The sequence below is a fragment of the Chiloscyllium punctatum genome, chromosome 24 (assembly GCF_047496795.1).
Source record: "Chiloscyllium punctatum isolate Juve2018m chromosome 24, sChiPun1.3, whole genome shotgun sequence".
NCBI classification, from domain to species: domain Eukaryota; kingdom Metazoa; phylum Chordata; class Chondrichthyes; order Orectolobiformes; family Hemiscylliidae; genus Chiloscyllium; species Chiloscyllium punctatum.
The window spans coordinates 20,398,823-20,426,795 of NC_092762.1; positions in this window are offsets into that span (position 1 = coordinate 20,398,823).

Here is a 27,973-nt window from a genome sequence, read left to right on the forward strand (position 1 = left end):
CTGCCCAATTGCCTCACTGCACGGGTTCTGCATACTGCTCTCCTTCAACACAGCTGTGACATTTTCTCTGACGTTTCATGCAACTCTTTCTTTTACTCCCCTCTCTGTCCTGCCTGAATATCCTGGGATAGTTGCCAATCTTGCCCTTTCCTCAACCAAGTCTCAGTAATAGCAATAACATCATATCCCCAGGAACTAATCCAAGCCCTAAGTTCATCTGTGCATTCTTTCATTTCTACTCTGACTAGTACATGGCACTGGTAACAATCCTGAGATTACTACCTCTTAGGTTCTACTTTTTAACTTGGCTCCTAACTCCCGAAATTCTGCTGGCGGGACCTCATTTGATTTTTTTATCTATATCATTGATGCCTATATGCACCACTAAGAATCTGAAACCTGAATACAGGCTGAAGTAACTGGTTGTTGTCAGGGGAAACCACTTAACAGAGGCTCTTAATGACTTCAGCTTCAAGAGGGCTTCTCGATGCAAACATGGCAAAATGTCTCTGAGGCTGCAAACTGACAATTCTACTAAAGCTGCATAAAAAGACTTTTCAGTTACTAACTGCTAATTCTGCTATAGCTGCATAACTGACTAACCACAGTCTAGTCAATAGAGATTAGCAGACAATGCACCCTTTAAAACACAGAAATAACTTGACAAGATAAGACATTACTGTCCATTCTGAGAGACTTTCAGATGCAGGTGCAATGGCTCGATTAGTGAGATAAGGGTGGCCTGAGAGTTGGAAAATAAAGTTAGTTCCCAGGAAATATCATTGGACTAAATAGCTGTCAAATAAAGCAGTATTGTGTATTAATTGGTAATTGTTTGAATGTACTATGCGATATTGGCCTGTACCCTTCCTTAAGAAAGGTATAAAAATATCTTTGGTTTAAGAATGTGTGCAGGCCCTCCGAGGAACGTGGAACTGCATAATCTCTGTATTTCTGGATACTCTGTGCCTGGCCATATGAAAAATAAAGAGTGAAGTCTAAACAGCCAGACTGATTGTGAATGTTTATTGACAGATCATGGAACCGAGAGGCACAGCTGGGGGTCCAGATCTTCATCTGGTGCTGTGACTCGGACTCGGTATGGATGGATTGTGAGAAGCGTTGTAAGAGCCTTGAATCCTCTAGTATTGAGTGCAGAGGAATCGGCCGGCCAGACGTGAGTATTTTCTCCGTTTGGTTTTCCTAACATTCAAATCGTGGTTAACTCAACCCCTCACTGTCTATCGTATAAGTCCAACACGAAAAGGATCGGTCTGGTAAGAATTTATTGTGAAAAAAAGGATTCCATTAACAGGTCAGGGACCTGCTGATCGGGCATCCAAAATAAAGTTGGGACTCTTAAAAAAGGAGTCAGAGACTCCCAGTAACAGGTTGGGGACCTGCAAATGGGGATCCGAAGTAGAGTCAGGGACTCTGATAAAAAGGAGTCAGGGAGTATTTCAATGAGGAAGTATTTCAAATGAGTTGGGGACTCAGATTGGGTCGAATTGATGTTATCTGAATTGAGTTCCAAACTGTTCTGTGAAAGACGAGATAAGCAAGTATTGTGATACATTGTAACAAGACTGCTGGCGGTTTTGGAAAGGTGAGAAGAGTTTGTGAAAGTCATTAGTTTTGTTGTTTGTTGTCGGGTTGTTGAATAGTGAAGGCGTTAAGTCGGGACTATAAAAGGAAGGTTGTTTTCATATGGGTAATAATATAGATAAGACAGAAGATCTGTCTTCGTCATTGGTGAAACTATGTGAAAAGTATCCAGATAAGTCTGAAAGCCTGCAAACACTTTCTGGCCCTTAAATAAGACATTGCGTGATGAGCAGTGGCCACTGGACAGCCCTAAAGGTACTCAATTGGTTAAATCAACCAATTTGTCGCTGAAACCTAGGCTCAGAAATGAAAGAATTGATTGGATTGTGGCAGCTAGTGGATACTGCCACCAAATTTGGAATTGAATTGATTAATAATCATATCATGAAATCAACTGACATCCTCAAAAATGAACGTTCTCGTGTCAAACGTCAACAGAAACAAAAATAAAAGTCACCGTTGACTGATAAACAAAAAGAACTGTGCAGTTTGATGGTTGGCCTTGATTTGGGTGCAGGAGACAACAAAAATTCAGATTTCATTGATTGGTGTTCCTAAATGCATCTTGCACCACCACATCCCTACCCCCACCTAACCCACAAGCGAATCTTAAATCAACCCCAGCTATTCCAGCCCCTGCCACATCAACAAGTCAAGCACCCCCTGCCCTAACCCCTTTCGCACAGATTATTCAACCTCCTGTTTACCAAACTGTTATTGCATCTAATTCACAAATCCCTGTTGTTCCCCTGCCACTGGCCCCTGTCATTCTCCCACCTGGACTCACCCTTGCTATCGCCGCATCTTCTCATGCTCCTCAGATTCCCATTAGTTCGGCAGCTGCAGCTCATCCTCGGACATATGCTGCTGCTGTAGCTCTGCCTCTCCCTCTGGCCCCATCTCAGTTTACCGACTCTGTTGCTTGGAATACTCGCAGTCAACTAAAGTCGAGATCTCACCAGTCTTCTAAAAAGTCTTACCATGCCTTGCCACAACTCGTCCAGTGATCAGAAACCTCACTGAGTTCCTTTTCTGAGGATTTGGGAGATGACATGTTTGCTCTGGGCTTGTTCCCCAGGAGACAACTGCCAAATCCACAGGCTACCGCTGCTGGTCAAAACTCCAGTATCCCTCGAAACCCCATTCCATGTCCATTCTCTCTGTAATGCTCCGGACCGCCACAAGGCTCACAACAGTTTGTTGATTTCCCTAGCACGACAATTAAAGTTTATGACAGCACTGCACAAGAGCTGGGCAGAGAAGTGGCAGATGGAGTTTAATTCAGATAAATGCGAGGTGCTGCATTTTGGGAAAGCAAATCTTAACAGGACTTATACACTTAATGGTTAGGTCCTAGGGAGTGTTGCTGAACAAAGAGACCTTGGAGTGTAGGTTCATAGCTTCTTGAAAGTGGAGTCGCAGGTAGAAAGGATAGTGAAGAATGCATTTGGTATGGTTTTCTTTATTGGTTAGAGTATTGAGCGCAGGAGTTGGGAGGTCATGTTGCGGCTGTACAGGATATTGGTTAGGCCACTGTTGGAATATTGTGTGTAATTCTGGTCTACTTCCTATCGGAAAGTTGTTGTGAAACTTTTCTGAGGACTTGGGAGATGGACTTGGGAAAAGTCTTTTCCCTGAGGTGGGGGAGTCCTGAACTAGAGGGCGTAGGTTTAGGGTGAGAGGGGAAAGATATAAAAGAGACCTAAGGGGCAACTTTTTCACGTAGAGGGTGGTACATGTATGGAATGAGTTGCCAGAGGACGTGGTGGAGGCTGGTACAATTGCAACATTTAAGAGGCATTTGGATGGGCGTATGAATAGGAAGGGTTTGGAGGGTTATGGGCCGGTAGCTAGCAAGTGGGACTAGATTAGGTTGGGATATCTGGTCGGCATGGACAGGTTGGACCGAAGGGTCTGTTTCCATGCTGCACATCTCTATGACTCTATGACCTTTGGGCCCTTATTCAACAGATCCTTATCTGCAATGAATATGCCTGTTCCACTGAACGCATTGGTTAAAATGATTTTGCTGCCCTCGCCAACGTCATGGTTCAGGGTCAGCAGCGACAGGATGATATCCTTGCTGCTGCATCCACCATACTGATGAAACCTATTGACCTACTCATATCCTCGAACCTCACTCTAAAAGTTAGGAGTCTGCTGAATACTTTGCTGAATGCTTCCGAGAATGTTATGAATCCTATTCTGGGGATCGAGTTTTAAATTTCCATGTTGTCAATGCTAAATATAACTCTATGTTATTGAACTGTCGGCCACCCTCTGTCACCTTTGCAATCAAGGCAAATAACCTGGACTGGGTCGACACGAATCCCAATCAACTCCATTGTTCCATTAATGCTTTGTGGCAACATCAGAGTAAAGACAAGGCGTCGACCCACGTAAAGTCGGAATTTGTTGTCCACGAACAGACTTCTCAATAACTACCTATGCGTTGCAGTATTAGTCCTTCACCCTTTCGAGGCCATGGACGTGGCTGGGGGTCCCTCCCAGACAACTCCCTCAGAGCCGTTTTAATCATGGTGACCCATATCACTGTGCTTGTGCCTGCCGACGTGTGGCTGTTTCAGTTGTGGCCAACCTTTTCATTGGGTTTCTAATTGTTCCAAAGGGGCAACAAGGGGGAGTCAAGGAGGTAGATATGGAAATTACCCCCAGGACCCTTACAATGAGGGAAGCTCCCTAATAATAATCACCCTTTGATGCAAGTGAGAGGCAGAGGATGACTCACTAATTTTTCACAAGATAACCCCTTTTCCCAATGACTAAGTAACTTTCCTTTGAAGTCTGTGTCTTGCAAGCAGGAACCTACAGTCTTACTTAAAGTTGAAAACAGAAGGTATCCCTTTCTGATTGACACAGGAGCCCCAATGTCCTCAGTGAAATCTGACAAGAACTCTCCAATCTCTAAGAAGACCCAAATATTATCTGGCTTTCGAGGAGAAACCCATCGTTATCCAGTTTCTGATCCAGTTCCTGTCTATTTCCAAGGCTATTCCCTCGACCACCGCCTTGTGATTACTGCCACATTATCCTGAAATCTAATGTGATGAGATCTCCTGTGTGCCTTTCAAGTCAAATTTGCCTGTTCCCCTGCTGGTGTCCAATTTGATTCTGACTCAGGTGAATGCCAACTGGACATGTCCACTAAACCCCAATGGTGGTCACTTGACCCCCAAAGCTCTGGAAGTCATGTCCCCCTTGCTTACAATCGGACAGTCCAAGACCAATCCCTTGAAGATTTTTTTCAGGGATTTCATTGGTACTGAATGGACTATACCAATTCTGGCCAGATGGTGAAGCAAATTATGTTCAAATACCCACTCACCTATGGAAACAGTCCCTCACATCACCCGGAAGGTCAATCCGCCTCATCACACTAAAGACCTGGGCTCTTTGATCCACCGTGCAATCACCAGGGCTGATCCACACTGCTATCATCTGCAAACACTCCAAGGAGGGATAACTATCCTCTACTATCCAAATCCTACCTCTCACCGGACCACACTCCTGCACCATGAAAGTCAGGATGTCCTTGATTTGGTCCACCCTGATGTATGGGCTGAAACATCATCTCATGTTAGACAGACGGACCGCTCTAAAACCAAATGTTACTCTACCATCCATCTGCCAATGCCCGCTGAAACAACAGGCAATACCGAGCCTCACTGCTGTCATTGATGACTTTCTCCACCAAGACTACCTGGTCCCTTGCCAATCACCCTGTAACATTCCAATTACAGCTGTCCCAAAACCTGGCAAGCCAGACGAGTATAGACTGGTTCAAGACTTAAGAGCTACCAACACTTCATGCCCTGGTTCCAAATCTAGCCTCGGTACCATCAGACACTACATTTTTCACTGCTGTTGACCTGCAACATGCTTTTTTCTCTCTGCCTCTTCACGAAGACAGTCAGTACATATTTGCCTTTACTTTTAATGGCCAGCAGTTGATGTGGACTTGACTACCTCTAGCTTCATACATTCTCCAACCCTTTTCTCTCAGGCCTTATGGAAACAATTTCGGTCTGTCACCCTAACAGGTGGGTTGCACTGATCCAATATGTCGATGACCTCCTTGTTGCCAGTCTGAATGAAGAATCTAACCGCTCTGATGTCATCCTCCTCCTCAACTATCTGAAATGTCTGGGACATGTTGTCTCTCCCAAAAAGGTCTCAATTGCACAACGCCAAGTAAAGTTTCTAGGTTTCATCTTGTCAGCTGACTCACGCTCTCTTGAACAGAGCCACATCACTACTATTGTCAACTTCCCGGTCCCGACAACTGCGAAACAGGTACGCCAGTGGCTGGGCATGATCAACTTCTGCTGACAATGGATCAGTAACACTGCCCTCCTTCTTAAGATGTTGACCCCTTTTACTTCCTATGAAGATACCTTCGAGTTCTCCTCAGAGGCAAAGCAAGATTTCGACGCTCCAGCTTTGGGAAAGCCCCTCTATTCAACTTCACTGCACTATTCTGGATGACTGCACTTCCTCAGTTCTCACTCAGCTACATGGAGATCGACACCACCCAGTTGCCTATTTCTCCACTAAACTTGACTCTGTTGCCTTAGGACATCCCCATTGTACTCAGATCCTTACCGCTATTTATCTTTGTTTGCAGTCCGCAGAAAACCTCACACTTCAGCAGGACATTGTCGTCTTCAGTTCTTATGCAGCGATCAATCTGTTGGGACAATTGTAACTCAATATTTGACTGCTGCTCACCAAAACCGTGATGAGGTTTACCTCCTCAACCCCCAGCTGACCTTTAAGTACTGTACCATCATTAATCCTGCCGATTTCCTTGCGCATCCCCCATCACTTTTATCCACTCCAGATCATGACTGTTTTCTCCTCATCAATGAGGAAATCCAAATTCATCCAGATCTTTCCAACAGCCCTATTCCAGACCCTGACATCAATATGTTCACTGATGGTCGTTCTTCTGCTGACCATGTAGGTACTCACCTCTCAGGCTATGTGATAGTTGATTACCATGGTTCTGTCCTGGAATCAGCTTCTTTTGAGACTCCCTTTTCTGCCCAACAAGCTGAACTTTTTGCCCTGATTCATGCCTGTGTCCTCGGGACAGGCCTTCGTGTTAACATTTATACTGTCTCCCACTATACCTTCAGGGTTATGCATGATTTTGGTCAGCTCTGGAAGAATCGTGAGCTTTTGATATCTTCAGTTCCTCCCATTTCTCTCCACCAGCTCTTCTCAGAGCTTTTAACCACACTTCTGCTCCCAAAGTAGGCTTCTGTTATCAAATGTGCTGCCTATACCACTGGCCAATCCCCTGTCGACACTGGTAATTGTGCTGCTGATGAAGTCGCAAAAGGTGCCTCTTGTGGCTATCTTATGATTGTGCTTAAAATGATGAGCCAGACTGAAAGCTCTGACAAGGGTGAGTCGAACTCTGACAAACTGATGCCAACCATTTAAAATGGTGTTAGCTTACAGGGGGATGCCTCTGTCTCTGAAAAGCTGTTGTGGTCCAAGGCTGTTATTGTAATCTTGTTACTAAACTCTGGACCACTCCGGCTGGTCATATTCGTATATCTGATGCTGTTGCCTGAAGGGTCATTAACTGTCTCCACAATGCTACTCATTGTGGTGCTCACTCGACATCTGACCTCCTCTTGACCATCTGGTGGCACTCTCGTCTCCAGCAGATGGCCCAAAGTGTCAGTGCTCGATGCCTCCTCTGCCAAGAACACAACCCGGGTAAGGGTGTGCCTTGCCTACTGGGCAGAAAACCCTCCCTGAAAGACCCTTCCAAACTCTTCAGCTTGACTTTATTGAGTTGCAAAGGTGTCAGCACCATAAGTACGTTTTGGTTATTGTTGATGCTTTTTTCTAGATGGGTTGAACTTTACCTCACCTCCCACACTGCTGCCAAAACCTTTGTAATTATTTTGCTCAAAGAGATTATTCCTCACTTTGGTATTCCTTTTTGCCAGTCCTCTGAAAATGGCCCCCATTTTATTGGTGATATTAATGAGGAATTATGCTCTCATTTTGGGATCCACCTCCAACTTCATTGTGCTTATTGCCCACAGGCTGCAGGGCGATAAAAATTGACTTCTGAGACAGGTCTTTTCTGGGTTAGGTTATTGTCTCTGGTACCATTCCACCAAGGATGCACTCCTGCGGGTAAAATCCGCTTGTCCCCAGCCAAAACCATCTACAGTCAAGCTTTCTGCACACCTTGGAATGATGCCTCCTCCCGTATTAACTTCCATCACATGACTGAGGACATGTCCTCATTTGTTCCTTCTTTGACTAAACTTTTGTGAGGTCTTCACTCCCAAGTCTGTGCTGCCCATGAAAAGCTCCCCTCCCTCAGCAGTGTTCCGACCTGTTGAACCAGGCTCCTTTGTTCTCATCAAGAGTTGGACACTTGGAGGCTGTGGTGGGAGGGGCCCTTCCAGGATCCTCCTCACCACCCCGATTGCTGTTAAGGTCACCGGACGCTCCGCCTAGGTTCATCTCCATCATTACAAGGTCATCGCACGAGCCCCTTCCAAGGGGGGAGATGATGGAGATGGACACAATGGGGAACTGAGAGAGGAACCAGAGTCAAACCAGACCAAAGGAGATGTATGACAGTCTCGTCCCCTCCGCAGCTGCTTTGAGGGCAGTGTGCGGTGTGGTAGAGAGTCCAGGCGTGCACAAAGGATCTCACAGGCAGAGCCCTTCTCACCACCAGCCAAGCCATGTCTTGGTGCTTGTTGGAAAGTTCTGATGATGAGGCATTCTACCAAATGATTTTGACAGTCTGCCCAGAGAACCTCTCAAAAGGATCTGTCCTCTCCTTTTCCTGAAGGGTCTCAAGGTCACTATATGCTGACCACTTCCTGATGGACTTTTGATCAAAGGTGTTTTTCTTCATTAATTCCTCTACGAAGGACAGGTGACAGGGAACGGTCCAACTACTCGGAGCGTTCCGCGGCAGCGAGGTCAGGCCCATCCTTTGCAATACCGGGGACAGGTAGAACCTCAGTATGTAGTGACAATTTGTGCTTGCGTACCGGGGATCCACACACAGTCTGATGCAGCGACACACAAATGTGGCCATCAAGGTGAGGGTGGCATTTGGTGTATTGTTTTCCCCCCGTTGCCCAGAGCTTTGTACATCGAGTCCCTTTGGACCCTGGCCATCTTTGATCTCCATATAAAATGGAAGATGGCGCGAGTGATTGCGACTGTACAGGGAATAGGCCAGATCTGTGCCACATATAACAACACTGACAGTGCCTCACACCTGATGGTTTTTCCCCGCGATAGAGAGTGACCATAGCTTCCATCTGCCCGGTTTCTCCCTCACTTTCTTGATATGCTCCCCCCAAGACTTGGCACATGCTCCAGCCCCTCCGAACCAAATACCCAGCACCTTCAGGTGGTCAGTCCTGACAGTGAAGGGGATGAAGGATTGGTTGGCCCAGTTCCTGAAGAGCATGGCTTCACAATTGCCTCGGTTGACCTTGGCCCCCGAGGCCCGTTTGAACTGATCACATATGCACAAGGGTCTGTGCATGGACAGAAAACGGCAACTTCATCCATGTACAGGGAGGCCTTAACTTGCAGACCCCCGCTGACAGGAATAGTCACCCCTCTCAGGCTCGCATCCTTCCTGATGGACTCGGCAAATGGCTCTATGCAGCACACAAACAAGGCAGGAGAGAGAGGGCAGCCCTGCCTGACTCCAGATCTGACTGGGAAGCTATCTGATTCCCACCCATTGATGTAGACTGCACTGACAATGTTGGTGTAGAGCAGTCTGATCCAATTACAGGTTCCCTCCCCAAAGCTCATTTTGGAGAGAACATCTCTCATATACGTATGTGATATCCTGTCAAAGGCTTTCTCCTGGTGCAGGCTGATGAGGCAGGGATCCAACCCTCTGTCCTGCACATAGGCGATCGTATCCCTGAGGAGTGTGAGACTCCCAGAGATCTTCCTGCCCGGTACAGCACAGGTTTGGTCAAGGTGGATCACCAGTCCCAGAGCAGACCTCACCCGGTTGGCGATGACCTTTGCCAAGATTTTGTAGTCTGCATTCGATAGTGAGATTAGTCTCCAATTTCTGATTTCCTCCCTCTCCCCCTTTCGCTTGTAGATGAGGGTGATGATGCCTTTCCTCATGGATTCACTCATGGTACCTGCCCGAAGCATACTGACATACACCTCCAGCATGTCCTGGCCAATCAAGTCCCACAGAGCGGAATAGAGCTTGACCGGTAAGCCGTCGCTTCCAGGAGTTTTATTCTTTTCGAAGGACTCGAGGGCCTTGGTCAGCTCGTCCAGAGATAATGGCTGGTCCAGCCTCTCCCGTGTTTTGTCGTCTAAGACCTCCACGATAAAGGACAGGAACGACTGGGAGGCTGCACTTCGAGTCATACAGACTGGTATAGAAGGATTTGCTGATCCTTATGATGTCAGCCTGAGATGACGTTATCGAGCCATTTTATTCCTTCAGGCTGCTGAGCACGGAGCTCTCTTTGTGCACCTTCTGGAAGAAGAAACGTGAGCACATCTCGTCCTGCTCCACCGAGCGGACCCTGGACCGGAAGATTATCTTGGAGGCCTCCGAGGCAAAGAGCGAGGCTTGCTGGCCCTTCACTTCCTGGACATCAACCCCGTTGACCATTGCAGAAATCATTTTTGGTAACATTCCATGCATCGAAGGAATCCGTCTCTTGGCACACAAGGACATCATTTAGGCGTAAATGGTACACAATCTCTGGCTGCTCTGAATCTCACAGATAAACAGTCCCTTTTTGAGCACTAATGCCGGCGATGATGAGTCCACATAACAGGGTAAGCTTGATCTTCATCATATTGGTCATTTCTGGATCAAGGATTAGGATATCTAAAACAGAAGAAGAATTCCCAATCAAAACATGCAGGTCTGCCAGCGCCTCAGCTAAATATATGCATTGTAAATGTACAGACCTGTATATATGAATGATTACTCGATCTCTGTATACAAAGAAATGGAATGTTTATGTATGCATGGCATGACCAGTTGTACAGATTATCAAAATATTTTGTATGAATAAAGTATATTTTTGAAATTAAAAAACTCAAGAAGATCAGACAGTTCATTTACAGAACAAGTCTCAATGGTCTTTACCCTGTCGAGGTGTTTTGTGCCAGTTTGATTTCAGTTGTGCTATTGTTGGTCCTGGTAAGCCTTGCCTTTATTCAAACGGGTCTAAATCAGCACATCGCAAAAGACAAAAGGGGGAAACGACATCCCCCTCAGCTTGACTACAACCAGCTCAGGAACTAAACAGCAAAATAAGACATTATCTAAACAGCTTCCAGACTGAAGGAATACACTCCTCAGATGATCTGATAACAGACTTCCTCCCTCACAATAGCATCATCGCTCCTGCAGCCCCGAGGGCATCCACAGTGCCCTCAGGTACTGAAGCCCCACAAAGCCTCCCTAGACTGAGTGACACCCAATTACCTGACAAGAATACGCACCACCCTGCAGGCCCATTGGAACCAGGATACTGGACATTAGCACCTGCTCTCACAGAGGAACGGATCCCCCTGTTACAGTTATTACCTGATTGCTCCGACCGGCCAGCCGATTGTATTCCATTGATTGTAATTTAATTCATCTTGTCTTGTAATTAACACTGCACTACTGTAACACTACTGTAACACTATAAAAACTGTATCTGCAGCTTGGGGAAGAGAATCCTTGACAGGGCAAAGTGTCTGTTTCATATCAGTCTGGTCAATTTCTCTTTCCCACAATATCGAGAAATAAACTTGTGTTCGTCAATTTCACAAGATCGGTGTGTGGCCTCTATTTGTAATTGGACGATTCTCCGACAATGTCCTATATTGCAACAAGTGGCTCAGAGTCAAAATGTCATTTGCAGAGGCTGTGATTTTACATTTTCTTCCTCACTCTCTGTCCCGCTGTGTCCATTTCCTTCTGTCTGACCTCCCTCAGTCTTGGGTCTTCCTCCCCTTCTCTCTCAGCAAAGTGAGGACTGCAGATGATGGAGATTAGAGTCCAGATTAGAGTGGTCCTGTGAATGCACAGCCAGTTAGGCAGCATCCGAGGAGCAGGCAAATCAATGCTTCGGGCAGGAGCCCTTCATCCTGATTTCCCTCTTCCTCGGATGCTCCCTTTCTCTCTGTCCATCGTCTGGCCGTTTCTTTCTCTCTTCATTTCTCTCTCTATCTCTCTCTCTTCCTTTCTGCCTCTCCATCACAATTCCTCTGTCTGGCATCTTCACCTCCCCCCCACCCCCACCTCCCCCATCAAACTCTCCAGACCGTCCGATCATTATAAACCGTCAATGCTGTCATGTTTCAGGTCAGGTTTACAAAATGTCAGGAGCTCCAACATTTCAGAGACAGAGGTTTAAATCGGAGACAGTTTGATTTTCATTTGTGGGACTTGGGCGGTCACTGGCTGGCTAACATTGATTGCCCATCCCTATTTGCCTTTGAGAAAGTGGTGGTGAGATGCCATCTTGGATCGCTGCAGTCCCCATGCTATGAGTTGACCCACCATGCCTGGAGGGAGGGAATTCCAAGATTGTTACCCAACAATTGTGAAGGACTGGCGGTATATTTCCAAGTCAGGGTGTGAGTGGCTTGGAGGGGAACTTGAAGGTGGTGATGTTCCCAAGTACCTGCTGCCCTTGTCCTTCTAGATGGATGTGGTCGTGGATTTGGAAGGTGCTGTCGAAGGAACTTTGGTGAATTTCTGCAGTGCATCTTGTAGATAGCACACACTGCTGCCACAGGGCGCTGGTGTTGGAGGGATTGAATGTTTGTAGATGTGGTGCCAATCAAGTGGGTTGCTTTGTCCTGGATGGTGTCAAGCTTCTTGAGTATTGTTGGACTTTTGACCACTCACTTAATCCATCTTGGTCCATTTGGAAACTTTCAAAGTGCTTGCACAGTTAGCTCTGCCACTCACCTTCATGTCATCCCCAAACATTGACGCTAAATGTGGTCCCCAACTCCAAATCATCTCTGTAAATTGTGAATAATTGTGGTCCCCAACTCCAAATCATCTCTGTAAATTGTGAATAATTGTGGTCCCCAACTCCAAATCATCTCTGTAAATTGTGAATAATTGTGGTCCCCAACTCCAAATCATCTCTGTAAATTGTGAATAATTGTGGTCCCCAACTCCAAATCATCTCTGTAAATTGTGAATAATTGTGGTCCTAATGGTAATCACTGAGGCAAACACTCGTCACTGATCAACAACTGGAAATGCACTCATTTATCCCCACTCTTTGCTTCCTGTCAGTTAACCTCTCCTGTATCCATGCTAATACATGGCCTGGATGCTTAGCTTCTGCCAGAACCTTTTGTGCGACATCTTGTCGAATGAAGGAAGATCCCACACACAGTCTCACTGCTTTCTAACAGAAGCACATCACACCCACGGTTAGAAACCAGAGGCTGCAAGGATTGAGACACTGTCACCTCCTCCCCTCACATTTGTGTATCTGTCCAACTTCTCTCTGTCTCATTCTCTCTATCCCAGGATACCATCTTCATTCATGTGCTGGGAACTATTTCTCTTGCAATTTCAGTGCTCAGTGACTGGAGATTATCACTACCGCCACCCCCCCTCAACCTAGCCCTTGTATCTATCCCCTGCCCCCCACATCCCTACCACCACAGCCTTCGAGACTGACTCCCATCCCTGCCTTTCCACACCCTTCCTCTCACTGCATCCCCATCCAGCTGCCCAGTGGAACTGATGGTCTACTGGTATTGTTGCTTGACTATTAATCCAGAAGCTCAGAGTAATGTTCTGGGGGCATGGGTTCAAATCCTGTCATGGCAGATAGTGGAGTTTGAATTCAGTTTTTTAAAAATCTGGAATTAAGGGTTGACCATGAAACCATTGTCAATTGTTGGAAAAAAACTGATTCATTAATGTCCTTTAGGGAAGGAAATCTGCCATCCTCACCGGGTCTGGCCTACATGTGAGTCCAGAGCCACAGCAATGTGGTTGATTCTCCACTGCCCTCTGAAATGGCCTCACAAGCCACTCAGTCGTATCAATCGCTTGAAGGTCACAACAAAGAAATGAAACCCTGGACCATCTGGCATCGTCCTTGGAACCGGAAAATACAACGGCAAAAACAAAAACAGCTCTGTTGACCATGAAAATCCTTCTTACTGACATTTGGGGGCTCATGCCAAAATTTGGAGACTAGTCTCACAGACTAGTCAAACAACAGCCTGATATAGTTAATCTTATAGAATCATGCAATACAGATAACTCCCCAGACACTACCATTACCATCCCTGAATATGTCCTGTTGCACTGGAAGGACAGACCAGCCGAGGTGGCGGCAGGGTGGCAAACAGTTGAGAGGGAGTTACCCTGGGAGTCCTTGACATCAACTCTGGACCCCATGAGGTCTCATGGCCTCAGGCTAAACATGGGTAAGGAAACCTCTTACTGGTTATCACGGATCATCCTCCATGAATGAATGATGAATCAGTGCTCCTCCATGTTGAACAACACTTGGAGGAAACACTGAGGGTGGTAGGGGCACAAAGTGTACTCTGGATAGGGTTTTCAATGTCCACCACTAAGAGTGTCAAAGCAGCAGCATTAGTGATTGGGTTGGTTGGGTCCTAAAGGATAAAACTGCTACACTGGGTCTGTGGCAGGTAGTGAAGGAATCAACAAAAGGAAAAAAAGAGACTGGACATTATCCTTACTAACCTGCCAGCTGCAGAACATCTGTCCATGACAGTCTAGATAAAAGTGACCACCGCACTGTCCTTACGGAGACAAAGTCTCACCTTCACATTGAGAATACCCTCCATCTTGTTGTGTGGTGCTATCACTGTGTTAAATGGGACAGACTTTGAACCGATTTAGCAGCTCAATATTGGGTATCCATGAAGCTCTGTGGGTCATCAACAACAGCAGATCTGTACTCCAGCTCAATCTGTAACCTCATGGCCCAGCATATTCCCCACTCCAACATTACCATCAAGCCAGGGGGATCAATCTTGGTTCAATGGAGAGTTCAGAGTGCGTTTCTGGTTGGTGATCAGTGACGAGTGTTTGCCTCAGTGATTAGCATTAGGACCACAATTATTCACAATATAAAGAGATGATTTGGAGTTGGGGACCACATTTAGCGTCAATATTTGGGGATGACATGAAGGTGAGTGGCAGAGCTAACTGTGCAAGCACTTTGAAAGTTTCCAAAGGGACCAAGATGGATTAAGTGAATAGTCAAAGGTCTGGTAGATGGAGTACAATGTGAATAAATGTGAAATCATCCAATTTGGAATAACTGTGAGAAGGACTATTTCTGAATGGTGAAAGAAACTTGCAGCATGATGCTGTGCAGAGGGACCTGGGGGTCCTTGTGCATGGATCAGAGAATGTTAGTCTGCAGGTGCAACCAGTAATTCAAAAGGAAAGTGGAAGTTTGTCTTTCATCGCTAAAGGGATTGTGGTTAAAAGCAGGAATGTTACGTTGCAGCTGTATAGGGTGCTGGGGAGACCACACCTGGAGGACTGTGTGCAGGTTTTGTTTCCGCACTTGGGAAAGGATGTACTGGCACTGGAGGTGGTGCAGAGGACAAGGTTCACAAGGTTGATTCCGGAGTTCGGGGGGTGGCTTATGAGGAGAGACTGAGCAGACTGGGATTATATTCCTTGGAATTTCCTAGAATAGTGGGGATGGCGGGGTAGGAGTGGATCTCATAGGATCATATGAAATTATGAAGGGAATAGATTTTAAAAAAAGTAAAGAGTGTTTCCACTGGCAGGTGAAACTGGGACAAGTGGGCATAGCCTCAAAATAAGAAGGAGCAGATTAGGGCTGAACTGAGAAGGAAATTCTTCACCCAGAGGGTTGTGAATCTGTGGAAATCCCTGCCCAGTGAAGTAGCTGAGGCTTCCTCAGTGAATGAGTTTAAAGCTAAGAGAGATAGAGTTATATTATTACTTCAGACAGTGCTAAATGGCAGTTGCAGGTGCCACTCAAATGTGGTTTATTGGTCAGCTGAGGCTAATGGGGGAAGGAAAGGGAGGATTGGATTTTTCTGTCTCTCCACCCAGCCGTTTTCTGTATTTCCTCTCGGAATATCTGGGAGAGACTCACTGGGACTTGTTGCCATATTAATGGGGAGGTGGGTGAGTGGTCAGAGGGCATCATGGTGTGGGAAGGGAATGGGATCCCAACCCGCCCCCCCCCCCCCCCCCAACCTCCCCCACAACATGTCCCACTCTCTCCTCCTACCCTTCTCAGTCTATCTGTGAGGATTGGGGGACGAACAGAAGGAATTGTTGCCATTGACTGGGACCTTATTACTGTTGGGGGGTTGGGGGATGGGGTTTGTTGAGAGGGTGGGGTTTTGGAGTAGGCTCTGGGATTGAGGAGGATCCTCAGCATTGCAAAGGGGTAAGAAATGCAGGATCTGATCCCCCCCACCGATTCCCTTTTGGCCAATATTCAGGATGATATTAACCCACTCCATCAGCAATTGGCCATTTTCACAATTTGCTTCTTGTGGGATCCCGCACAGCAGGGAGTGTGGGGGCAGGGGGTGAAGATGGGGTTGTTGGAGGGAAAGAGGGATGGGGTGGTGGGGGGCTAGGTACCGGATCTGGAGGGAGGGTGTGAGAGTTTACTCCAGTGTTCACACCCAGCCCAGCTCCAGGTTGAAACTAGAGAGTTTAGTATTTGCTGATGGCTTACTGGGGATGGAGGGGTGGGGGGGTGGGGTGGGGGGGTGCCGTTTTCACATTACAGCCTGTGGGATCTTGCTGTGTGGGGATAGACTGCAGCCATTTCCTTTACAGTAGCAGGGAGCAACAGTTTTCACATTCAGGCAATTCAGGAGGTGAGGGCAAGGGGTTCTGAACGTGGGTGGTGAAGGTACAGAAACCTGGGGACAGCTGGTGGGATCCAGCTGTGCAGAATACCCTTCACTCCAATATCAGCCCCTCTCTGTGGGGGCACTGAGGAGGTGGGTGATGGTGGTGAATGGAGGTGGGCTCTGACAGGTTGTTGAGGGAATACCATGGCGCTCCGCATACAGCTACCTGTGGGATCTTGCTGTGCACTCCCTCGGCCTGCAGCTCACCCTCACATGTTACGCTAGCCTATCCATAGGGCCCTAGGGTGAGGTCACTGATGGTCTGATAGTGGTTAGGGTGCACCGTCCCTCCATTTTCCCCATAGCTCTGACCCTCCCACCACCTCTCATCATCCCCACACCCTCCGAGACATGGCACAGAGATTGGAGCACAAGGCAAACGTGAGGCAGGAGAGGGCATTTCAATCAAAACGTGTGGAATGGAGAGAGAGAGAGAGAGAGATAAAGAGATTATCGAAAGGAAAGGGGAATCTGACCAGAGATGGAGGTGTGGGCAGGGGCAGTGAAAGAGGAAGAGGGAGAAAGGGACAGAGAAGGAAAGACATTGATCGATTTGCGAGAGCAGGAGGAGAAAGCTGAACAGAGATGGACAAGTGGATAGTGTCAGACAGAGGGAGAGAGGAGTGAAAGAGAGAGACAGGGACACACAGATAGAGAGGTGCCTGTACCAGGGGAAGGTTCCTCATTAATATTTCATGTAGAAACTGCACCAATCCCGGATGGAGTGGGCACGGGGGTGATGCCCTTTGAATTGGAGTGGGTCAGGGGAACATTGGACTAGTTTTTTGTGCTTTTCTTATCCCCTGGAGTGTCAGAGAACCAGCTGGACGGGACAGATTAAACCCAAGGGATGGTGGGGGCTGAGGCGGGGGGGGGGGGGGGGGGGGGCGGGTGGTGGGAAAAGGTGGAGAGGGACACAAGTTGTGGTGAGTGACTCTCCACCACTGAGTCATTGCCCAGCCCCTCAGAAAATAAACCCTGGGGCAGTCAGAAAGCATTTGCCCCTGATCCCATTTGAAATCTGTTCCTATTCTCTGGGTTTAAGATCAGGGCGAGGTGCTGATTAAACATAGAGACTTTGGAAGTCAGTCAGTGATGGGATCTCGTTTGTTTCTCCTCAGTTTTGTTTCAGAACATTTTAGCTTTGATCTGATCAATTTCCATCTCTCTCCTGGGGGGGATTTCTGAGAGACTGAACCTTGGACACTGAGGGAGAGACAGACTCTGTCAGTGGGAATGGGGGTGGTGTGTGGGGAGGAGGAGTTTGGGGCTGAGAGACAATAAATATTTCTGTCCCTGCTCCCCTCAAAAAGAAACACTGCGACAGTTCTGAGGCAGTCTGAGTAACCTTCCCGTTCCCGGTCCCTGGGTTTAATAACAGGGGCTGTGTTGGGAGGAGACTGTCAGATTGTGGAGGCAGCGAGTGGTGGGATCTTGCTGTGCTTTTGGTGCAGGAGTTTGAAAAAAATGAATTAATTTTCATTTCTCTCTCAGTCCTTCCACCTCCCGTCTCTGAGGAGATTTGATTCGGGAGCTGAAACACGGGATCATGCAGAGACAGAGAGAGCGAGACAATTATTATAAACTGTCCCATCTCCTGTCATTCATTTACACACAAACACACAGTCCCGGGGGACAACAATTGTTGGGCTCAGGCAGTCTCTGGGGTTTGTACCACAAGGGGGTGAGCTCTGGCGGGTAGAGGGTGTGGGAAGACAGAGGGGCAAAAAGGGAGCTGCTGCACAGTCTGATCCCACAGATTTCACTACCTCCCTCTCTCTCTGCCTCCAAATTCCCAGCTGCCTGTCCCTCACACAGCTTTCTATAAATTCTCCTCTCTGCTATATCCTTCACATCTGCCCCTGCCAACTCTCTCACCCTGTCCACAGGTTTTTCAGGAATTGATCCGTCGTTCAGTATTTCCGATCTTTGGCCTTTCCCACCAACCTCTCTCTGCCCTCTATGATCTTGCTATTGCTCCCTGAGGGTCATTTGAGCCACATCCCCCTCATTCTCTGTCCCTCTCCATCGCTCATGCTCAATGGTATCTCTGTTTACCTTTCTCCCCACCGACTTCTTTCTTTCCCTGGGTTTCCATAGATTCCCCACAGGATGGAAGCAGGCCATTCAGCCCATTGATTCCACAGACTCCCCAAACCTTTCCCAGCTCTGTAACCCTACACTTCTCATGGCTTGTCCACTTAATCTGCTCATCTATTGACTGTGGGACGAAACCAAAGCACCCAGAGGAAACCCAGGCAGACACAAGGAGAATGTACAAACTCCACACACACAGTCATTCAAGGCTGGATTTGAACCTGGGTCCCTGGCACTGAGGCGGCAGTGTTTACCACTGAGCCACCATGCATCTCTGTCTCTCTCTCTCTCTCTCTCTCTGTCTCTCTGGCCATTCGGTTTTTCTAGAACCTTCTTTTTTGGTGATGGCCATCATACTCAGCTCTGCCCCGAGACTCTCTTGAATTTATTTGATATTACTCGTACTTTCCACCATGAAGTCAGACACAAAATCATTATTCAATTCCTCAGCCATTTCCTTTTCCCCACAACTATCTTTCCAGCGTCATTTTCCAGCGATCCAATATCCACTTTTGCCTCTCTTTTGCCCTTTATGTATCTGAAGAAACTCTTACAGTATTAGAACATAGAACATAGAACAGTACAGCACAGAACAGGCCCTTCAGCTCACGATGTTGTGCTGACCACTGATCCTCATGTATGCACCCTCAAATTTCTGTGACCATATGCATGTCCAGGAGTCTCTTAAATGTCCCCAATGACCCTGCCTCCACAACTGCTGCTGGAAACGCATTCCATGCTCTCACAACTCTCTGTGTAAAGAACTCGCCTCTGACATCCCTTCTATATTTTCCTCCAACCAGCTTAAAACTATGACCCCTAGTGTTTGCCATTTCTGCCTGGGAAATAGTCTCTGGCTATCGACTCTATCTATGCCTAGAAAAGTGCTAGAAAAGTTAAAAAGTCTTAAAATTGATAAATCTCCTGGCCCCGATGGGATACACCCTAGAGTTCTGAGAGAGGTTGCTGAGGAAATAGCAGAGGCATTGGTTGAGATCTTTCAAGAGTCACTGGAGTCAGGAAAGGTCCTGGATGATTGGAAGATGGCTGTAGTAACCCCCTTGTTCAAGAAAGGATCAAGGCAAAAGATGGAAAATTATAGGCCAATCAGCTTAACCTCGGTTGTTGGTAAAATTCTAGAATCCATCATTAAGGATAAGGTTTCTAAATTCTTGGAAGAGCAGAGTCTGATTAGAACAAGTCAACATGGATTTAGTAAATGGAGGTCATGCCTGAAAAACCTGTTGGAATTTTTTGAAGAGGTAACAAGTAGGTTAGACCAGGGAAACCCAGTGGATGTGGTCTATCTGGACTTTCAAAAGGCCTTTGATAAGGTGCCACACGGGAGGCTGCTGAGCAAGGTGAGGGCCCATGGTGTTCGAGGTGAGCTGCTGGGATGGATTGAGGATTGGCTATCTAACAGAAGGCAGAGAGTTGGGATAAAAGGTTCTTTTTCAGAATGGCAGCCGGTGACGAGCGGTGTCCCGCAGGGTTCGGTGCTGGGGCCACAGCTGTTCGCATTATATATTAATGATTTGGATGAGGGAACCGGGGGCATTCTAGCGAAGTTTGCCGATGATACAAAGTTAGGTGGACAGGCAGGTAGTACTGAGGAAGTGGGGAGGCTACAGAAGGATCTAGACAGGTTGGGAGAGTGGTCCAGGAAATGGCTGATGGAATTTAACGTGAGCAAGTGCGAGGTCTTGCACTTTGGCAAAAAGAATAAAAGCATGGACTACTTTCTAAATGGTGAGAAAATTAATAAAGCCAAAGCACAAAGGGATCTGGGAGTGCTAGTCGAGGATTCTCTAAAGGTAAACATGCAGGTTGAGTCTGTGATTAAGAAAGCGAATGCAATGTTGTCTCTTATCTCAAGAGGGTTGGAATATAAAAGCAGAGATGTACTACTAAGACTTTATAAAGCTCTGGTTAGGCCCCATTTGGAGTACTGTGTCCAGTTTTGGTCCCCACACCTCAGGAAGGACATACTGGCACTGGAACGTGTCCAGCGGAGATTCACACGGATGATCCCTGGAATGACAGGTCTAGCATATGAGGAACGGCTGAGGATACTGGGATTGTATTCGTTGGAGTTTAGAAGATTAAGGGGAGATCTAATAGAGACGTACAAAATAATACATAGCTTGGAAAAGGTGGATGCTAGGAAATTGTTTCCGTTAGGTGAGGAGACTAGGACCCGTGGACACAGTCTTAGAATTAGAGGGGGTCATTTCAGAACGGAAATGCGGAGACATTTCTTCAGCCAGAGAGTGGTGGGCCTGTGGAATTCATGGCCACGGAGTGCAGTGGAAGCCGGGACGCTAAATGTCTTCAAGGCCGACATTGATAGGTTCTTGTTGTCTAGAGGAATTAAGGGCTACGGGGAGAGTGCTGGCAAGTGGAGCTGAAATGCGCATCAGCCATGATTGAATGGTGGAGTGGACTCGATGGGCCGAATGGCCTTACTTCCACTCCTATGTCTTATGGTCTTATGGTCTTATGGCCTCTCATTATCTTGTACACCTCAATTAGGTCCCCTCTCCTCCTCCTTTTCTCCAATGAAAGAAGTCCGAGCTCAGTCAATCTCTCTTCATAAGATAAGCCCTCCAGTCCAGGCATTATCCTAGTAAACCTCCTCTGAACCTTCTCCAACGCATCCACATCTTTCCTATAATAGGGCGACCAGAACTGGACGCAGTATTCCAAGTGCGGTCTAACCAAAGTTTTATTCATTGATATGTCTGGCTAGCTTACCCTCATATTTCATCGTGACCCTCCTGATATCTTTTGTTGTTGCCCTCTATTGGTCTTTGCAAGTTCCCAATCCTTTGGTCTCCCACTGCCCTTCCCCAAATGATCTGTTTTCTCTTTTACTTTTATGCTATCCCTGCCTTCCCTTGTCAGCCATGGTTGCCTCATCCTCCCTGTACCATGCTTCTTTTCCCTTGGGATGAATCTCTGCTGTGTCTCCTGAGTTACTCCCAGAACCTCCTGCCATTGCTGTTCCACTGTCTTTCCTGATACACTCCTCTCCCAGTCAATTCTACCCACCTCCTCTCTCATGCCTCTGTAGTTGCCTTTATTCAGCTATAATACTGTTACCTTTGATTCTATTATCTCTCTCTCAAATTGCAGAGTAACTTCAGTCATATTATGATCATTGACTGCTGAGGATTCCTTCACCTTAAGCTCCCTGACCAAGTCTGCCTCTTGCCTGTAAGAATCTGTCTTCCAGTTTATATTATAGAACAAAGAACATGACAGCGCAGTCCAGGCCCTTCGGCCCTCAATGTTGCTCCAACCTGTGAAGCCCATCTGAAGCCCATCTAACCTACACTATTCCATATGTCTTTCCAATGACCATTTAAATGTCCTTAAGGTGACTCTACAATTGTTGTAGGTAGTGCATTCCATGTCCCTACTATCCTCTGAGTGAAAAAACCTACCTCTGACATCTGTCCTATATCCATCACCCCTCAATTTAAAGTATGTCCCCTTGTGCGAACCATCACCATCCGAGGAAAATGTTCGCACTGTCCACCCTATCTAAACCCTTAAATTATTTTATATGTCTCAATTAAGTCACCTCTCAAACTTCTTCTCTCTAATGAAAACAGCCTTTCCTGGTAAGACCTTTCCTCCATACCAGGCAACATCTTAGTGAATCTCCTTTGAACTCTTTCCAAGGCTTCCACATCCTTCCTATAATGTGGTGACCTGAACTGTATACAATACTCTAACTGCGGCCGCACCAGAGTTTTGTACAACGGCAGCATGACGTCATGGCTCTGAAACTCAGTCCCTCATCTCATAAAAGCTAACACACCATATGCCTTCTTAACAACCCTATCAAACTGGGTGACAACTTTCAGGGATCTATGTACATGGACACCAAGATCTCTCTGCTCATCGACACTACCAAGAATCTTACCATGAGCCCAGTGCTCTGTATTTCTGTTGCTCCTTCCAAAGTGAATCACCTCACACTTTTCTGCATTAACTCCGTTTGCCACCTCTCAGCCCAGCTCTGCAGCTTACCTGTATCACTTTGTAACCTACAACATCCTTCGGCACTACCCACAACTCTACCGACCTTAGTGTCATCCACAAATTTACTAACCCATCCTTTGATGACCTCATCCAGATCATTTATAAAAATGACAAACAGCAGTGGACCCAAAACAGATCCCTGCGGTGCACCACTAGTAACTGAACTCCAAGATGAACATTTCCCATCAAACACTGTCTTCTTTCAGCTAGCCAATGTCTGATCGAAACTGCTAAATCACCCTCAATCTCATGCCTCCGTAGTTTGTGCAATAACCTATCATGGGGAACCTTATCAAACATCTTACTGAAATCCATATATACTACATCAACTGCTTAACCCTTATCTACCTCTTTGGTCACCTTCTCAAAGAACTCAATAATGCTGTGAGGCACAACCTACCCTTCACAAAACCATGTTGACTATCTCTAATCCAATTATTCCTTTGGAGATGATCATAAATCCTTTCTCTTATAACATTTTTCAATACTTTATCCACAACTGAAATAAGGCTCACAGGTCTATAATTGCCTTCTTTAACAAGGGGACAGTATTTGTTGTTATCTCTGGTTTGTTACCTGTGCCACGTGACAGTGAAGCATGGAATAGGGAAAGACATCAGCTGATCTTGTAGCTACAAGGATGGTGCAGGAGGGATGGTTTAAGGTATTTCGATAATTGGGGCTCATTCTGGGAAAGGTGGGACCTATACAAACAGGACAGACTTCACTTGAACCAGAGGGGTGCTAATCTCCTGGGTGGGAAATTTGCTGATGCAATTCAGGTGGGTTTAAACTAGCTCAGCAGGGGGATGGGAACCTGAGGTGTAATTGCAGTGCACAGGAGGATGAGAGTAGGGAGGACAGGATTTCAGGGTCACAGAAATGTGCTGGCAGACAGCAAGCTGATTTGAAGTGTGTCTACATCAAGGCCAGAAGTAGCCAACATAAGGTAGGTGAGCTTGCAGCATGGATAAGTATCTGGGACTTGGATGTCATGGCCATTTTGGAGACATGGATAGAATAGGGTGAGGAATATCTTCCAGCGGTTTAGATCTTTCATTAAGAACAGGCAAAGTGGTAAAAGAGGGGAAGGTGTGGCCATGTTAGTCAAGGATAGTATAATGGGAGCTGAAGGAACTTTTGATGAGGACTCGCCCATTGAGATAGTGTGGGCTGAGGTTAGAAACAGGAGAGGAGAGGTCACACTGCTTGGAGTTTTTTATCGCCTCCGCAGAGTTCCAGGGAGGTGGAAGAGAGGATTGGCAAAATTATTCTGGGTAGGAGTGAAAGGAACAGGGTGGTCAGTATGGTGTCTTTAACTTCCCCAACATTGACTGGAACTGCTATATCTCTAGTACCTCGGATGGATCAGTGTTTGCCCAATGTGTACAGGAGGGTTTCCTGACCCAGTATGTCGAAGGGCTGACAAGAGGGGAGGCCACACTGGGTCTGGTGCTTGGTAATGAACCAGGCCAGGTATTTGATTTAGTTGTAGGTGAGTACCTTGGGGAGAGTGACCATAATTCAGTTATGTTTAGTTTAGCTATGGAACTGGATAGGTACATGCCACAGGTCAAGAGTCATTGATGGGGTAAGGGCAGTAATAATGCGATTAGGCAAGAATTAAGATGCAAAGAATGGGGTAACAAAATGCAGAGGATGCAGACAATGGAAATGTGGAGCTGGTTTAAGGAACAGATATTGCGTGTCCTTGATAGATATGTCCCTGTCAGGCAGGGAGGAAGTGATAAGGTAAGGGAACCGTGGTTTATTACAGAAATTGCATCTCTTGTTAAGCAGAAGAAGGAGGTTTATGTGTTGATGAGGCAAAATGGTTCAGATGAGGCGATGGAGAGATACGGATCAGTTGGGAAGGATTTAAGAAGAGCAAAGAGAGGACACGAGCAGTCTTTAGCAAATAGAATAAAGGAGAACCCTAAAGCTTTCTATAGGTATGTGAGGAATAAAAGGATGATTAGGGTAGGAATAGAGCCAATCAAAGACAGAAATGGGAAGTTGAGTGTGGACCCTGTGGACATGGGAGAGATCCTAAATGAACATTTCTCATTGGTTGTCACTCAGGAAATGGAAAATATTGGAGAGGAGAAGAATGAGGTATAAGATATTAGACTAGAAATGATCGAGGATAGTTACGAAAAGGTGTTATCAGTACTAAAAGGATGGGATTTATCTGAAGATTCTCTGGGAGCTGTGGAGGAGATTGCAGAGCCTTTGGCTTTGATATTTGAGTCATCATTGTCTACAGGTTTAGTACCTGAGGACTGGAGGATTGCAAATGTTGTGCCCTTGTTCAAGAAAGGCAGTAGAGATGACCCAGGTAATTATAGACCAGTGAGCCTTACTTCTGTTGTAGGAAAGGTTTTGGAAAGGATTATGAGAGATAAGATTTATAATCATCTCGCAAGCAACAATTTGAGATCAGATAATCAACGTGGTTTCGTCAAGGGCGGGTCGTGTCTCTCAAACCTCATTGAGTTTTTTTGAGAAGGTGACCAAGTATGTAGATGAGGGCAGGGCAGTTGACGTGGTGTACATGGAGTTCAGTAAAGCCTTTGATAAGGTTCCACACGGTAGGCTGATGGAGAAAGTGCAGAGGTATGGGGTTGGGGGTGATTTAAGATTTTGGATTAGAAACTGGCTTTCTGAAAGAAGGCAGTGAGTGGTGGTTGATGGAAAATATTCAGCCTGGAGTCTGGTTACTCGTAGTGTGCCAGAAGGATCTGGTTTGGAATCACTGCTGTTTGTCATTTTTATAAATAAGTTAGACGCCGGCATAGATAAATTTGCAGATGACACTAATGTTGGTGGAGTAGTGGACAGTTTGGAAGAATGTTACAGGTTGCAGGGGGCCTTGGATAAACTGCAGAATTGGGCTGAGAGGTGGCAAATGGAGTTCAATGCAGCTAAATGTGAGGAGCTCCACTTTGGGAAGAATAACAGGAAGGCAGAGTACTGGATCAATGGATAGATTCTTGGTAGTGTGGATGTGTAGAGGGATCTTGGAGTGCATGTGCATAGATCCCTGAAAATTACCACCTAGGCTGTTAGTGCTTTTAAGAAGGCATATGGTGTGTTAGGTTCTATTGGTAGAGGGATTGAGGTCTGGAGCTGCAATATTATGCTGCAACTGTACAAAATGCTGGTGCGTCCACATCTGTGTACAGTTCTGGTCGCCATATTTCAGGAAGGATGTGGAAGCATTGGAAAAGGTGCAGGGAGATTTACCAGGATGTTGCCTGGTTGGGAGAGAAGGTCTTATGAGGAAAGGATGAGAGGCTTGGGTCTGGTCTCATTGGAAAAAAGGCTAAGGGGGGATTTGATAGAGACATACAAGGTGACAGAGGATTAGATAGGGTAGGCAGTGAGAGTCTTTTTCCTAGAACAATGATGTCAGCTTGTACGAGGGGGCATAACTACAAATTGAGGGGTGATAGATTTAAGTCAGATGTCAGAGGCAGGGTCTTTACTCAGAGAGTGGGAAGTGTGTGGAATGCCCTCCCTGCCAATGTAGTTCAATCAGCCACATTAGGGAGATTTAAGCAATCATTGGATAAGCACATGAATGATGATGGGATAGTGTAGGGGGTCGAACTGAGAATAGTTCAACATCGAGGGCCGAAGAGCCTGTTCTGCGCTGTATTGTTCTATGTTCTATGTTCCATTTGCTATCCTCCAGCCTTCTGGCACTATTCCTATAGACAATGGTGACATCAAGATCAAAGCCAAAGGCTCGGCAATCTCCTCCCTGATTTCCCAGAGAATTTGAAGATAAGTCCCATCTAGTCCAGGGGACTTATCTATTCTCCCACTTTCAGGAATTGCTAACACCTCCTCCTTGTGAACCTCAATCACCTCGAGTCTTGGAGCCTTATCTCAGTACTCTCCTCGACAACATTGTCTTTTTCCAGCATAAATACTGACAAATATTCATTTCAAGCTTCCCTATTTCCTCGGACTCCATGCACAACTTCCCACTACTATCCTTGATTGGCCCTAATCTTACTCTAGTCATTCTTTTATTCCTGATATACCTATTGGATGCGTTATGGGATGTTACTGCATTGGAATAGTGCCTGAATGAAGTTGCTGTATCTGGTCAGTTACGTTTTCCAATTGTTACGTTATTCTAAATTCCGTTTTGATTTGTTAAACTCTCATGTTTAAGTAAACTCTGTTTTGCTAAAAGTTGAGTAGCCTGACCAGCTGCATTACACCTGGAATAGAGATATAGAATCAAAGAGATGTACAGCATGGAAACAGACCCTTCAGTCCAACCCGTCAATGCTGACCAGATATCCCAACCCAATCTAGTCCCACCTGCCAGCACCCAGCCCATATCCCTCCAAATCCTTCCTATTTGTAAACACATCCACATGCATTTTAAATATTGCAATTGTACCAGCCTCCACCACATTCTCTGGCAGCTCGTTCCATACATGTACCACCCTCTGCATGAAAAAGTTGCCCCTTAGGTCTCTTTTATATCTTTCCCCTCTCACCCTAAATCTATGCCCCCCAGTTCTGGACTCCCCAACCCCAGGGAAAAGACTTTGTCTGATTATCCTATCCATGCCCCTCATAATTTTGTAAACCTCCATAAGGTCACCCCTCAGCCTCCGACGCTCCAGGGAAAACAGCCCCAGCCTGTTCAGCCTCTCCCTGTAGCTCAAATCCTCCAACCCTGGCAACATCCTTGTAAATCATTTCTGAACCCTTTCAAGTTTCACAACTTTCCGATAGGAAGGAGACCAGAACTGCACGCAATATTCCAACAGTGGCCTAACCAACATGACCTCCCAATTCCTGTACTCAATACTCTGACCAATAAAGGAAAGCATACCAAACACCACCTTCACTATCCTATCTACCTGCGACTCCACTTTCAAGGAGCGATGAACCTGCACTCCAAGGTCTCTGTTCAGGAACAATCCCGGGGACCTTACCCTTAACTGTATAAGAATATCGATTTCACATCTGTCTTTAAAAGAATAAAATGCTAGGGTCTAAGCTTCTGCCTTCAAATATTTGGAGGTGGTCTGGCCTGGCCCATAACAACATGTTTCTGTGTGTTTAGCTGTGTCTGTGTCAAGGCCTGTTGCACCTCAGTCTGTGTCTGTTTCTGTCTTTGTATGTGTATGAATCTATGTATGTTTGTGTGTATAAATGTGCCTGTATGTGTCTGTATGGGATTCTCTCTCGAACTGTGTGTGTCTATCTCAGTCGAACTATCTCTGAGTGCTTGTAGTTATAAGTGTGTGAG